General features: G+C 41.6%; 1 protein-coding gene across 6 annotated transcripts in view; it reads left to right on the forward strand.

Annotated features, from left to right (window-relative positions):
- Positions 1-7,842: 7,842 nt before the first annotated feature.
- Positions 7,843-14,835, forward strand: part of LOC134211826 (protein hu-li tai shao) — an 84,647-nt gene continuing 77,654 nt past the window's right edge. For 3 of the 6 annotated variants that reach the window (XM_062689110.1, XM_062689113.1, XM_062689112.1), the window contains exon 1: positions 7,843-7,979. The gene's annotated coding sequence lies outside the window, so the exon portion shown is untranslated. Of the gene's footprint in view, positions 7,980-8,052; positions 8,378-14,835 lie in introns of all 6 variants that reach the window. The other 3 variants (XM_062689114.1, XM_062689115.1, XM_062689111.1) reach the window with 2 other exon arrangements.

The following is a 14,835-nucleotide window of genomic DNA, read 5'->3' on the forward strand; positions in this document are numbered from 1 at the left end:
CTACGCACACCGGACACTCGGGCGAGGCCGAGTGTCCGAACCGGTGTAGGTACTGTCTGAAGCAACCATGGCCTGTAAGGACCTGGGTCAGGTGGAAAGTGATTTACCCATGGCGCCTCTTGACCCACGTACCTATCTCCGGTATCAACCTATGTGTCCATCTACCCTTAATGGAATTGTCCCACGCACGCTGCCATTTGACGATTGAGGCCAACCTGACAGTCCTATGGATGCCTCTCGTGCTGCGCATTTCGAAGCACTCTATGTCTTCACCGATAACGATGATAACGATGGCATTAGGGTGGTTCAAAAAATTGATTTTGCTCCACAGCGCTCATCTGATTCTTTATCATGTTCTGAGTGTCCTCTGAAAATTTGAGCTCATTTGGATTAAAACTGATTTAGCACAAGCCGTTTCAAGTTTGCATGCAAATTAGTATGGGGAAATTTATTTTTTCATTATACTGTTAATGACCATTCCCCATCAAGCGCAGGTTAAAAGAAAACCTACATAGCTTAAAGAAAAACTCAACAGCTTCCACTCAATGAAAACCGCATCTCAATTAATCGTTCCAATAATTAGTAATCGAATTTAATCTATACCGTGGTTTTCTGGAGCTAATTGCATAACTCATCAACAGGCAACATTGCTGCTCGTGGCGCGAAAGATAGCACACACAAATTCAGGCTACTATGTTGCACTGTATTTCAGTGATGCCCTCAAAGAAGTTTAACGATCATGACTAAAGATTCGCAACCTGTCCTAAAATCGATTACTAATTATTGGGGCGATTAATCAACATGCGGTTTTCGTTGGGTGAAAGCTGTTGAGTATTCCTTCAAGCTATGTAGGTTTTCTTTTAACCTGCGCTTGATGGGGAAGCGTCATTAACAGTATAATGAAAAAATAAATTTCCCTATACTAATTTGCATGCAAACTTGAAACGGTTTGTGCTAAATCAGTTTTAATCCAAATGAGCTCAAATTTTCAGAGGACACTCAGAACATGGTAAAGAATCAGGTGAGCACTGTGGAGCAAAATCGATTTTTTGAACCACCCTAATAGGCATCATACCGGTGATGCCGCAAAGTGCATCGTGCGACACGGTATGGTACGCGCTCGCAACTCTTAGGCACATGAGCCTATACGTACTTTTTAACTTTGTTCTATAGCAGTTAATACGCAGGGCCATGCCCCAAGCTGGCCCCCCATACCTCAGTTTGGACAGAGCAACGCTAGCCAGAAGCTTGCGCTTGCTGGCATAAACGGCATAAACCGCAGAGCTATTGGACATCATCCGGGACAATGCCACTATAGCTGTGGAGGCACGCTTGCAGGCGTAATTGACGTGGCTACCAAAGGTGAGCTTATCGTCGATCATTACCCCCAAGAGTTTGATGGAGCGTTCAGAGGTGATCGTGCAGTTGCCTGCCCTTATCACCGCTTGTTGCTCCGACTTTCGGTTGTTAAAATAACCACCTCAGTCTTGTGGTGAGCCAGTTCTCACTTCCTGGAACTCATCCACTCCTCCACAATTACGATCGAGTGGGTTGCAGTCAACTCCACCTCTTCGATCGATTCGCCGTAGACCTCCAGCGTAATATCGCCCACCGGGAACTTCAACCTCAAGACACCGTCGTACATGACGTTCCATAACACCGGACCCAGTATGGAACCTTGCGGAACTCCTGGTATACCAGTACTCGATTCTGAAAGTAGCTTCCGAGAATCTTGTACAGGTACTCGGGAATTCCAAGACGCAGGAGTGCATCTGCAATAGCTGCCCAACTGGCACTATTGAAAGCATTCCTCACGTCGAGAGTCACTACTGCACAATAGCGAACTCCCCTCCTCTTACGCTGGATAGCTATCTCCGCGGATTTGGTAACCGAGAAGATAGCGTCTACGGTCGACTTACCCTTTCGGAAGCCAAACTGGTTACTCGATAGCCCATCCGCACCCTCCGTGCGTATCAACAACCTGTTGAGGATGATCTTCTCGAGCACCATCCCCGCCGTATCAAGCAGGCATATTGGTCTATATGCCGACGGATCTTCCGGTGGTTTTCCCGCCTTTGGCAATAGGACCAAGTTCTGCCTTTTCCATGCTTCAGGGAAGACTCCCTCGTTCAGGTATCTCTGCATGACAGATCTAAACAACTCGGGAGCCTCAGCAATGGCCGCTTTGATGGCCAGGTTCAGAATACCATCCGGTCCTGGCGCCTTACCTACACTAAGGGACTGTGCAATCCCCGCAAGTTCCGCCACAGTTACTCTTCCCTCGTCGGCTACCCTGGCCCCTGGCAGCTCCACAAAGGGAGGCCAGGGACTTGGGTCGTGACGTGGGAAGAGGCCCGCGATGATCCTCTCCAGCATCTCTGGAGACCCCTCTGTAGGGGCCATCGCCCCACGTGTCTTGGCCATTACGACCTTATAGGCGTCACCCCATGGATTCGCGTTGGCACTTTGACACAGGCCCTCGAAGCAGGCTTTTTTGCTTGATCTAATCTCAGTCTTCAGAGCGGCCCTAGCAGCCACGAACGCCACCCGTCGTTCAACACGCTCCTCTTCTGTGCGTGCTCGCTGCATCGGCCTCCTTTCCCGTAGACAGGCGCGGCGCAGGTTCGCAATTGCTTGAGTCCACCAGTAAGCCGGTGGCCTCCCATTCCTAGGGTGGACTTTCCTAGGCAAGGTGGCATCGCATACACGCGAGAGTACTGTTACCAGCTGCTCGCCGCTCAGACCGATAGTATTGTGCTCGCGGCGGAGCGCTTCCTTAAACACCTCGTCGTCGAAGTATGATGTCTTCCACATACGAGGGCTAGACCTCGCCCCTTCTTCCGTCCGCTGAATGCTGGTCGTATAGTCGATACTGTAGCGAACCGCCAGGTGGTCGCTGTGAGTGTATGGCTACCCTGTATATCTACCCTCCAGTTCGAACTACTCGTTTGGCCAGGGCTCCAGAACGTAACGTCGATAATCGACTCGGCCCCGTTCCAGCTGTAGGTACTTTTGGTTCCGACATTATCCAAGTCCACATCCAACATGGGCAGTGATTTCAGCAAGATCTGTCCCCGTTGATTCGTGGATCGGCTTCCCCATTCCACGGCCCAAGCGTTGAAGTCCCCCGCTATCACCACCGGCCTACGCCCCATTAAGTTAGCCGTCAAACAATCTAGCATTTGACCGAACTGCTCGATCGACCATCGAGGAGGCGCATAGCAGCTGCAGAAGAAGACCCCGTTGATTTTGGCAATGACGAAGCCCTCGTGTGTCGAAGACACCAACTCATGGACTGGGTATTTCCCCGTTGTCCATATCGCCGCCATTTTAGACCCATCGGTGACCCAATTACCATTCCTGGCGGGTACCGTCAACTGGGGGGAATATGATCATTGAGGTGAAGATGATCATTTGATGTGTCAGTCAAAAATGCCAAATTTTTTTATGAAACGGTAGTCAACAATATTCTCCGTTCAAGTAATGTTACCGCTAGGTACAAATCCGAGTTTTCGATTATAATCATGAAAATGTATTTTGTGGAAGAGAGAGAGATAGTCATAAATGACGCTATTTTCGTTTCAAATATTGACTTCATAGACTTCTTTACGTAGTAAATTCAACATTCATACAAATAACCTAGTGTATTTTGACTACTAGGTCATAATGATTTTAGTAAAGCTGTCTTGATCAACTTCACCCCAAACCAGATTACTCAAAAATATGTGATAATTTAATTTATTTTAATAAATGCGAACGCATTTCAGTAAACGAAATTTTTTGATTATTGCAACGTATAGCAGTACATGTTTTGAAAATATTTGTTTTGATTTAAAATGTAAACACATTGCATGTTTTGTCTTAAAAATGATCATCTTCCCCCCAGTTGACGGTACCCGGTAAGGATCTACTATGATGGCGATATCCGTCCCCCATTCAGCAACTGTCTGACACAGCAGTTGTTAAGCTGCATCACAGTGGTTCAGGTTTAGCTGCGTTACCTGCACTGTGATTTTGCAGCACGCTTAAACGCCGGGCACTTCGAACCCCCCATGGGGTGCTTGTTGTTCGCAGCTTTGCTGGAACAGATCAAACAGTTGAGAGGATTCGTGCAGCATTGTGCCTTATGTCCCTCCAATCCGCAGCGTCGACAGAGCTTGCTTCTGTCAGGGCCTTTGCAGTCCCATTGCTTGTGCCCCGGTTCCAGGCACTTGAAGCAAACTTCGGGTTGCTCATATATGCCCACAGGGCATACCGACCACCCCACCTTGACGCTCCCTAACTTGACTACCTTGGAGGCGTCCGCTGCAGATAGCCGAACCAATGCTACCTGTGTCCCTGTCGGACCTTTCCGTAGCCGAACGGCTGTGGTGGACGCCTCCACTTCACACTGTCGTCGCAGTGCCGTGACGAGCTCTTCGACTTCGGTGATCTCGTCCAGGTCTTTAACTCTTAGATTCACCTCCGTCGTGAGTGCCCTCACACTGACCGTCTCGCCTAGGACTTCCTCTACCAACTTCTTGTAGGCGGCGCTCTTTTGCGAGATGCCCCGCTTTAGCTCGGGGATCATCTCGCCCATCCGGGTACGTCTTATTCGACGTACGTCGGCGCCGAGTTCACCGAGCTTGACGTCACTCCTCATCGCCTTCAAGACGTCCGAGTACTTAGCCTCGTCCGTTTTGATGACTAGGGCATCGCCCCTGGAGCGATTGGCGCCTACTCTAGACTTCTTGCTACCCTCATTCGCCTGGGCCTTCTTTTCGGCCCTTGACGTCTTCGGTTTCCTCTTGTTCTTGACCAAAGTCCAGGAGGCGTCATCCCCCTCTATTTCCCTGGTCTGGGGCGGCTGAGAGCTCTCAGCCTGCCGTAACCCCTTACCACCGTCTTTCCTGGGTGGACGGACCTTTCTAGGTCCTTCCTCCCCCGGTTTTGGAGGTACCTGACCGGGGTTCAGCTTCCCAGCCCCACTACCCTTGTTCGGGGTAGTAACCCTCCGCGTTTTGGAGCGGCCCCCAGGGAGCTCATCCCCTGGAGACTGTCTCCCCCGTTTTTGTGTCTGCTCCGTTGGAGCAGTCATCCCCGACGTGCCCGCGAATACTTGAGCCTCAGTCTGGGTAGACTTTGGCACCACCGTCTTCGCTGGCACGCTCTCGGTCGATTCGACCTTGCCCAAATCCGCGAATTCTTGGGCCTCAGTCTGGGTGGACCTCGACTCCACAGATTTCACGGGTTCGCACTTGGCCGTCCCGACCGCTATTTCCAGCTTGGCGTCCAACATCGACTTTCGAAGTTCCTCTTGAGTTCCTTACTGATATTATGCATCGCTGACGCAAATCGTACATATATCGTATATGTACATATGGGTTTATCTCACTCAATAGGGTAACTGTCCTATTTCGGACCCCTAGAGGAAGTGCTTTCCAATATATGCTTATATCTTTTCAAATACAGATTCGATACGGGTGGAAACGACAGAATTTCAAAGATAAAGGTCTTATTTATGAAATAGAAATTCGAAATGGGCCTCGGGGCTTCAGTTATTGATAAACTGGTAATATTTGCCATTTTCTGAAATGAAAATATTCTTCGTTTTGGACAGTGCAACACATATTGGAATCCCAAATGTACACATTTTGGACACCCCCAATTTAGTCTCTTCAAAGTCGAATTCAAGACAAAATTTTCAAAACGACTTATCTGCTTTTGTAAACAAAGATGCAAACGACGATTTGACGAATCTGATAGCTCTCCCACGCAAACCAACACCACCAACCGGTAGCAGAAGGTTTCCGCTACCTGTTGATGATGTTGGTTTGCGTGGGAGAGCTATCAGATTCGTCAAATCGTCGTTCGAATCTTTGTTTACAAAAGCAGATAAGTCGTTTTGAAAATTTTGTCTTGAATTTATAATTTACCCTGGGGGATCGTTCAAAAATTACGTCCAAGGTTTGAGGGGGTGAGGGGGTTCTAGAATTTGTGACAGTTTGTGACAGTCTTGTGTTACGTCCAACAAGAAAAAATACCTTATTACATTTTAGAAACAATTTGATTAGCTAAAAATATTTTAATTTGCTGTTAAGCGAGTTAATTCTCACTAAATTTCTTGTAAAAGTTGTGTACAAAGAAGACGAATCATTATATTTTATTCAGGGTTAGTATTTATTATATTCTATTCAGGAGGGGGGGTCAGTGATTTGTGACAGATTGTGTCAAGAGGGGGGAGGGGGGTTGAAAATGCCGAAAAACGATGGACGTAATTTTTTAACGTTCCCTGGTCAATTGAGCCGAAGCAAAGTCTTATCTTTCGATTGGCATGCATCAATAAGAAGATTCCTACGTTTTAAATTCACGATTTCGACGTAACGCGAAAAATGTTGTTTTTAAGAACCCCCCACCCCCTCGTAACAATCCGTAACCATTTTCAGAACCACCCTAACCCTATGCGTAACGCGTAACAAACGATTTTTTTAAATAGATCTTAATTTTAGTAGAATTTGAAGGACGGTGCAATAAATTATTATCTTTTGTCATGCTTTTTCAAAGATAATGAATATTTTTTGAATTTTTTAAAATATTTTTCCCTTTGAAAATAACTTGTTACGTGTAACAATATTTCGAGGACCCCCACCCCCTATATTTTGCGTAACAAAGCGTAACAAAAATCAAACAACCCCCCACTCTATTGCGTTACGTAATATTTGAACAGACCCTTATTGTGTGCGTTCTGAGATTTTCAGTGATGTATATTTTTAAGCGTAATAGTACGTTCAGATTATGAGCTATATAACTTGATATAGAGCATCTTGACATCAGTGTTTATACATCTAGTTTTCACTGGAAATAATGCATATGGTATCTCATGTCAAGATTCGCTATATCAAGTGATATAGGTCATAATCTGAACGTACTATAACGCATTGTAACAGTACGTTCAGATTATGAGCTATATCACTTGATATAGAGCATCTTGACATCAATGTTTGTACATCTAGTTTTCACTGGAAATAATGCATATGGCATCTCATGTCAAGATTCGCTATATCAAGTGATATATTGTGTATCCGGAATAAATTTTTACCGCTTTTTATACCGAAGTTGGATTTTTCTCCAGATACAGGCAACTTTCCCAACTTCGGAAGTAGTGCGCTGGATTCGCCTAAAGATGCGCTAAACAACGCATCAATTAGTTTGACAAATAAAACTTCGGAAGAAAGTTCGGTTCGGAAGTCCCGACTTCCGAATTCTAACTTGGTGCTACGCCGACAATATAAGGCTCGCGCCTTCTCGAACAAACTAATTTCCTTGAAATCACAGTAGACGTTCGATAACTGTAAGTCATTTAACTGCAATGCTTTTTAACTGCAATTCGATAGTTGCAACAGTTTTGCAATTATCGAACCGCTAAACTTCAAACTGATGTCAGACTTGATGACAGCTGCATTGGGATGCACATTTAGATGCACTTTTATTACATCTGACGTCGATTGACAACCGTTTAACGTCTGGAATGCGTTGCAGTTATCGAACCGCATTCGTTAACTGCAAAGTAAACATTTTGCAGTTATCGAACGGCTACTGTACATCAAAATATCGCTATTTTCGCACGGGAAACCATTATGACAGATGCTGAACAATATTGTTTTTCTGAAGCCAATGGGGGAATTAGCAGCGGCATTGATTTTAGTTCAGAAATCAAGAAAATATCGCCATATCGCGTCCAAAATGTGTATACACCAATTCAAGTTGGTTACCCTATATAACTCAATTTCACAGATTTATTTTATTTATTTCTGAGTGTAGATCATGCGCGCTGCATGATGTATCCGTTGCTGAACATTTTCACTGTTGAAAAAATAAATACTGGCAACGCTCCGACTCTTGCGCAAAGATTGTCTCATTTCAATCCAGTAAATCAGAAAGTGAAGTTGACGCCGCAGTGAAAAGACGTCGGAAAAGTGTTAATTGCTGTCTTAAACAAGGTGATTTATGTGTACTTTTGTAGTTTAATTTATATTTTAATGTTGTTTGCTGTTAATGGGACCAAAACACTAGCCGTGATTGGAAAAAATCAGCTTGAAATTGTGCCACAGTTTGGATGAAAATTTGGAGAGCAAAGGGCGTATGCCTGGTCCGTCCCGAAAAAAGAGAGAAAGTAAAAGCATGTCGGAGAGTAAGAGCGAATGAGTTAAATTTTGAAACGGTATGCGTGTTGAGGCCGTTGTGTATTTGCAGTGTGCGTGAACGCGATAGTAAAATTCGGACAAGAGAAATTTTGGGATTTGATTTTCCAGCTCAATTTGTGAATAATTGTGATGTTATCAGGTGTTTGATTATGTTCCACATATTGTTTTTTTTTATGGATTGAACGTCACAGTTGGTAAGTATAAAATCTTTTTTCCTCATACGCTCTAATTCACGATATTTTCAAATCAGTGGCTGCTATGTTTGTTTTAGATAGTGAGCTCTCTGGTTTAAATGGGATGAATTGGTAATGTTATCCGTAACTTAAAATTATTATAGAACGATAGGTGCTGTGCAAAATCGAAATTCAAAAACGTTCCAGCTTCGGACGGTATACCGTCTATAGATACTGCAATGGAATTTTTTTTTTATATTTCACCAAGTGAGTTTCAGTTGTGAGCATAATCAACTCATTTATATATTTTTCGTTGTAGTTAGCCATGTAATTATTATTTGTTGCCTTTCTCGTACACCAAGCTGTACCGACGGTTTCGTGCAATACTGGCACAACTCAAAATTTTTCGTTTTTGACATTTTAATGGCAAAGCACGGAGAATGATACTAAAAAGTTTCACTTGACCACAATATCAGGGTTGTTACGACTACGCGGATTTCGCGGATTTCGCGCAGATTTACATAACGATTTAAAGGTTTCGCGCGGATTTTGTGTTAGGTTAAAAAAGTTTAAATCTAATGAAGTCTATATTAATTTAAATCTCTTCTATATGGGGCTTTATTTTCGATAGCAAAATGTTGGTGAGAGTATAATTCACGACTGAAATCTATGCATACATAATTTTTCAGATATTCTCAAGTCCTGCTGATTGAATTGCACTCTTGACCATTCATTAAATAAGTGTTATAGAGGTTATCATTTGGAAGCATGAAAAACATGTTTATTGATTAGCTTCAATGCATATTTTTTATTTCGTCCTTTTTAACCCTTAAATGCGCAATGTTGTTTTAAAACAACCAACCAGAAAGACGTTCAATGTTAATAATATCGATGGTTATTTATGTTAACCCTTTCCTTCCCATGGTAGCTGTAGAGCTCCATCAAATTTTGCATCTTTCAACATTAATCGAATTATTTCAACAACAAAAAGCAGTATTTGGCACAACTTTATGGTTTCATTAGATAGCAAATATAATCAATTTTGAGTAAAAATAGTGAAACTATTGAAAACTATCAAGTAACTATTGATTTACAATCAAAAACTTTTTTTTCGTTTTTCACTAATTTTAGCCATGCCGAATAACTATTGTTCTAGCATTTTTTCCATAGGTGACTCCTTCCTATTGAAATCTTTGGAAAAAGGCGTGGGAAAGAGAGGGTTAAAAATATTACCGACGATTTCTAAAAAAACGCCTTTCCCCTTTAAGGGTTAAACGATGACATTTGCTGTTTTATTAATCCTCCTAAATTTTTAACTAATTTGAATTTAACTAGGCCTCCGAAAATATTATGGGAAATTTATGAAGACATCCCTTACTTTCAACACTAATCCATAAGCTGTTGCCGATAGTTAGCCTGGTGATAATTACATTATGAGTGAAACACTCTCAAAAGATTAAAATGATCCATACCCAGGGATTGAATCAAAAAGAGAATGAAAAAGTCTCTAATTTATCATCATCTGTATACATATACGATATGTAGCATACCGTGAGAGACTTTTTTTTTGCAAGCTCTCATGATAAAGAACTGATTCGGGAGGCTGTACCAATAAAATCTATAGAAACTCCAAACGCGGGGAGCACTGGTTCTGATGATGCATTTCAACTTGTTCTACACAAAATAAGCAGGGGTTCTCCTTAGCCGTGCGGTAAGATGCGCGGCTACAAAGCAAGACCATGCTGAGGGTGGCTGGGTTTGATTCCCGATGCCGGTCTAGGCAATTCTCGGTTTGAAAAATTGTCTCGACTTCCCTGGGCATAAAAGTATTATCGTGTTAGACTCATGATATAGGAATGCAGAAATGCTAACTTGGCAGTTAATAACTGTGGAAATGCCTAATGAACTCTAAGCAGCGAGGCGGCAATGTCCCAGTGGAGGATGTAATGCCAATAAGAAGACGAAGAAGAGCCAGAACAATGCGAAAATCATCACTTCTCGGTGGGGGTTGCTATACCCGATTCTGTTTTCCGCACATCTACATAGTTTGATAAATATACATACATCTATACAAGTTTGATAAATTTGTTATCGTGGCTTGCAATGATTCGGAACAGTTTTTGCCTTTCTTTTATCATTGTTCGTAATCTATGGAGAGCGATTTCTGCAAATCCTTGTCTATACTTTTGAGTAAATGTACCAACCATATCACACAAGTGGTCGTTCAAAATGACGTCATAGGTTTTAGGGGAAGGGACTAAGATTTTGTGACAGTACATGTACAAGGTATACAAAAAAGCGTGACAGGAGGGAGGGGGAAGTCTAGAAATCGCATAGCGCATCAAGTGTTTCACCGCCTGCCAATGATAAGGTCCACGATTTGTATTGTATTTGCTCAAGTGGTTTATGGATATGAGGATATGAGGTCGTGTGCACTGGCAAGGTACATCAGACACCCAACTGCCTCTTGATACGGCACAAAAGATATTTGAGTTACAAGATAAAGATTGTCTCTGTCGTCGCTGTCCGGAACAGGGAAGTCGTGACAATTTCCAATCCGAAAATTGCCTAGAGCGGCACCGGGAATCGAACCCAACCACCCTCAGCATGGTCTTGCTTAGTAACCGCGCATCTTGCCGCACGGCTAAGGAAGGCCATCCAGGCCCACGCTTGCACCAGAATAAAAAAAAAACCTGCTTCATCTTCCATCATCGGTCCAAAAGTAGACAATACAGTACAGAATGCGTTTTCCTTCTTCGAACTTCGGAAATCCTCCGCTATGTGACCATACTTAGCACCAGGGTTTGCAGAAAACGCTCTCAATAGATGACGAACAACGTTAAAAGAAAGACAAAAACTGTTCCGAATCATAACAAATTTATCAAACTTGTATACAAGTGCGAGAAAACAGAATCGAATTGGCAGTTCCCACACAGAAGTGATGATTTTCGCTTTGTTTTCGCTCATTTTGTGTTGCACCGCACAGCTGTGTAGAACAGGTTGAAATGCATCATCAAAACCAGTACTCCCCGCGTTAAGAGCTTTTTAAATGAAATTTATCATGAGGTATAGCTTCCCGAATCAGCTGTTTATCATGGCAGCTTGCGAAAAAAGTCTCCCGCAATATGCTACATATCGTATATGTATACAGAGACGATAAGTGAGAGATTTTGTTATTCTCTTTTGTATTCCAAATCCTACTTAGCACATTTTCGACACTTTGGTCCTTTGGGTGGATCCGGTTTCTTCATTTGCTTACCGGGGTTACCATATCTTTTATTCGTAGCGAACGCCGATTCACTTGACAAAATACGCACCTCTTGAAGAAGCTTCGTTTTGATAATGTCTCCAGTGATGGCTATACCTGAGTTCTCCAGTGCCATGATCATCGGTCGATAAACGTCGGGTAGACCAGCTAGCAACAAGGTTCCAATCCATTCTTCACTGATTGCGAAATCGATTCCGTTGAGCTGATGTGCAGTAGCCTGGGACATGGGTATATGAAAAAATACATTTTCATTCCCTCATATTTTTCAGAAGCCTTTTGGGTCTTATAATGCATGTACGAAATTTCAGCTCAATTGGTGAAACTATATTTTAGCGCCGGCGATTTTAATTTTCCATATGATTTACTATGGGAAAATTTACCTTTACAAAGAAAAAATCCCCAAGGTGTCCCATTATTCTCTAACGATAAATCGATTCAACTACATCATAGGAAATTTTACAAGCAAACTTTCATTGGAAGACCGCAAAAGACCGCGACAAAAAAGAGCAAACGACAAAGCTTTGTTTTTGTCGGAGATAATAATGACAAAGATCTGAACATTTTTGTTAGCAACAAAAAAGAAGACAATTTTGTTGCTATTTATTTATTTATTGCTGCTACATCAACAGACTAATTTGTCCCAATGATGGTGTGATAAAAAAAATTTCGTTATTTTGCGTTATCTCTACAACAAATTTTAGTTTTATGCTATCGAGAATAATCGATTAATCACTAATCGATTAATCGGGATTTTACGGCATATCTTGGCTGTATTTCCGAACGAATTTCTAAAGGTATTTTTAAAGGAACTCCTAAATGAGTTTCCAAAGGAATTCCTTAATATATTTTCGTAAAATTTGCTAAAGGAATTACCACAGACAAACAGACATAACACATTGAACATTCACTCATCAAATTCATCGTCGTACAAACACTAACGACAAACTTCAAACTCGAGCAAATCCGATGCGCACGCCACTTGTGACCGATTGGCCAACTAATGATTATTTAAATTAACCAGTAAATCAGTGAACGTTGAGAATCTTATGAGTGTTATGTCTGTTTGTCTGTGGAATTACTAAAAAACCTCGTATATGTATTTACAATGGAATCTCCAAATGATTTTCGTAAGAATTTCTAAGAAGTAAGTAAGAAGTCGTAAAGGAAATCCCGGTCACATTTCCGGAACAATTCCTTAAGGGGCTGTCCATATACTACGTGGACAGTTTAGGGGGAGGAAGTGGTATGGCGAATGTCCACGGTTCATACAATTTTTTGAAAATTTATATGAGCAATTGTCCACGCTGGGGGAGGGGGTATCTAAAACTAATCAATACCTGTCCACGTGGTATATGGACAGCCCCTAATAAGTTTTCTACAGTAATCGTTTCTATAGCCCCCCCTACATTTATAATCATGTCACAATCGTCAAAAATGTCTGAAAAGTATCTGTATAGAAACGTGCGGCCGTTGTGATTTTTTTCGGCGTGTAATTCACGATACAGGGGTCACCTCAGAATGACCTAAATGACAAATACAGCTTGGTTCATGTAATCCTATTTTCAAGACATGCAGCAATGCATGCTGATTTTTGAATTCGTTCCAAAACATAATAATAAGGTTTTGACACAAAACTGATTAAAATACAGGTAAAAAATGTATCACAATCAATATATATAACAAACCATCCCGTGGAAAGCTTGGCAAGTATTGCAAATTTCCTTATTCTTTTGCTGGATCATCCTGCTGGGAGGTGATTCTCATTTTCCCGTGGGTTTTATGTAAGTGTCTCTGCTTACAGGTCCACCACCCCCATTTTTAACCCTTCATACAGCAAGATGTTAAATTCAAAATGATATTGAAATTTGACCTTACTGTTAAGTTGCATATAGTTTTGGAACCCCTTTTTTAATCGTTTCAACATTTTTGTATTAAGCGTTATAGCACTGTAGATTTTTCGGAAAAGTTTGTCAAAGTTATATGATCTTTAAGATATTACTCCACATATGCTTCAACGTGAAAACCACATTAAAATTCAATTTAACCATGAAAATACACTTGAAAATGTAATTTTTCGCTGCGTAGGCAGAATTATTATAAGATTTGAAGATTATACAGGGTGTCCGCTAATTATTCGTACAGGTTTTGACAATTTGTATCTATAGATCAAAAACAGACTATAATAGACTGAATCAGTAGCTCTATAAGCATAATAACTCAGCAGGCTGTAACACATGTATATTCTGGGAATACTGGAAGTCATTTTCATGTACGAAAAAAAATTGTCTTCGTGAATGCTCTGGAATATGAAGTTTCCGTAGAAGATTCTCATTGGAATCCCTGGAACATTCCCGTTGAAATCCCTGCAATATTCATGTACGAAAAAAAATTGTCTTCGTGAATGCTTTTTTCAGCTTTTCCGAACAAAAAGCAATTGCCCTTCTTAGAGCAACTTCACCAGTGATATAAATCGTCGATTTAGACCAAACTTTGGACCAATGTAAAAAAATTGAGCTCGCACCAGCAGTGTTGGTAAAAACTCAAAATCTCAAAACTCATGGATGATTCAAATCAAGCGTGAGTTGAAACGCACCCAACTCAGCACCTAAAAACTCATGGATGAGTTGAATCATCCATTTGAATCATCGTAGGTTTTCTTTTGCTCTCCTTCGTTAAAAACAGTGAATTGGCGTTTGTCGCATAAAATATTAGACACTCTTTTGTGTATAAGCAATAAATTGCCCCCAAATTGATTTCAAATGCGTTTTAAACCAAAATGATTTTTTGGCAAATGAGTGAAATGATGCGTTTTAGCATGAAAAATTCAAGCGTGATGCATTCCTTTAAAATCGCAGATGATTTCGTTCGCACGGGAGCGCTCGTTGATTGAGATTTATGAGTGATTTTACCAACACTGCGCACCAGTATTCCAAATTTTGCTCTATACCAGTTTTCTGGTCTATTTTTTGGAACTGGACTAATTTTGAACCCCGTCCAAAACCGTTTTTGACAGATGAAAACCCACATTATGAATTTTTCACCCAAAAATCATGGTTTTCTAAACTGTTGTTATAATATATGGCTTGCTGATATTGTTGAGAAAGCATACAAGCACGAAAAAAGTTTCAAATGTTATGACAAAGCGCGAACAGACGCATTTAATTTCAATATGTTTTGAACCAAACTTTAGATCAACGAACAAAAAAATGTC

This window comes from Armigeres subalbatus, chromosome 2 (assembly GCF_024139115.2).
Source record: "Armigeres subalbatus isolate Guangzhou_Male chromosome 2, GZ_Asu_2, whole genome shotgun sequence".
Classification (NCBI taxonomy): domain Eukaryota; kingdom Metazoa; phylum Arthropoda; class Insecta; order Diptera; family Culicidae; genus Armigeres; species Armigeres subalbatus.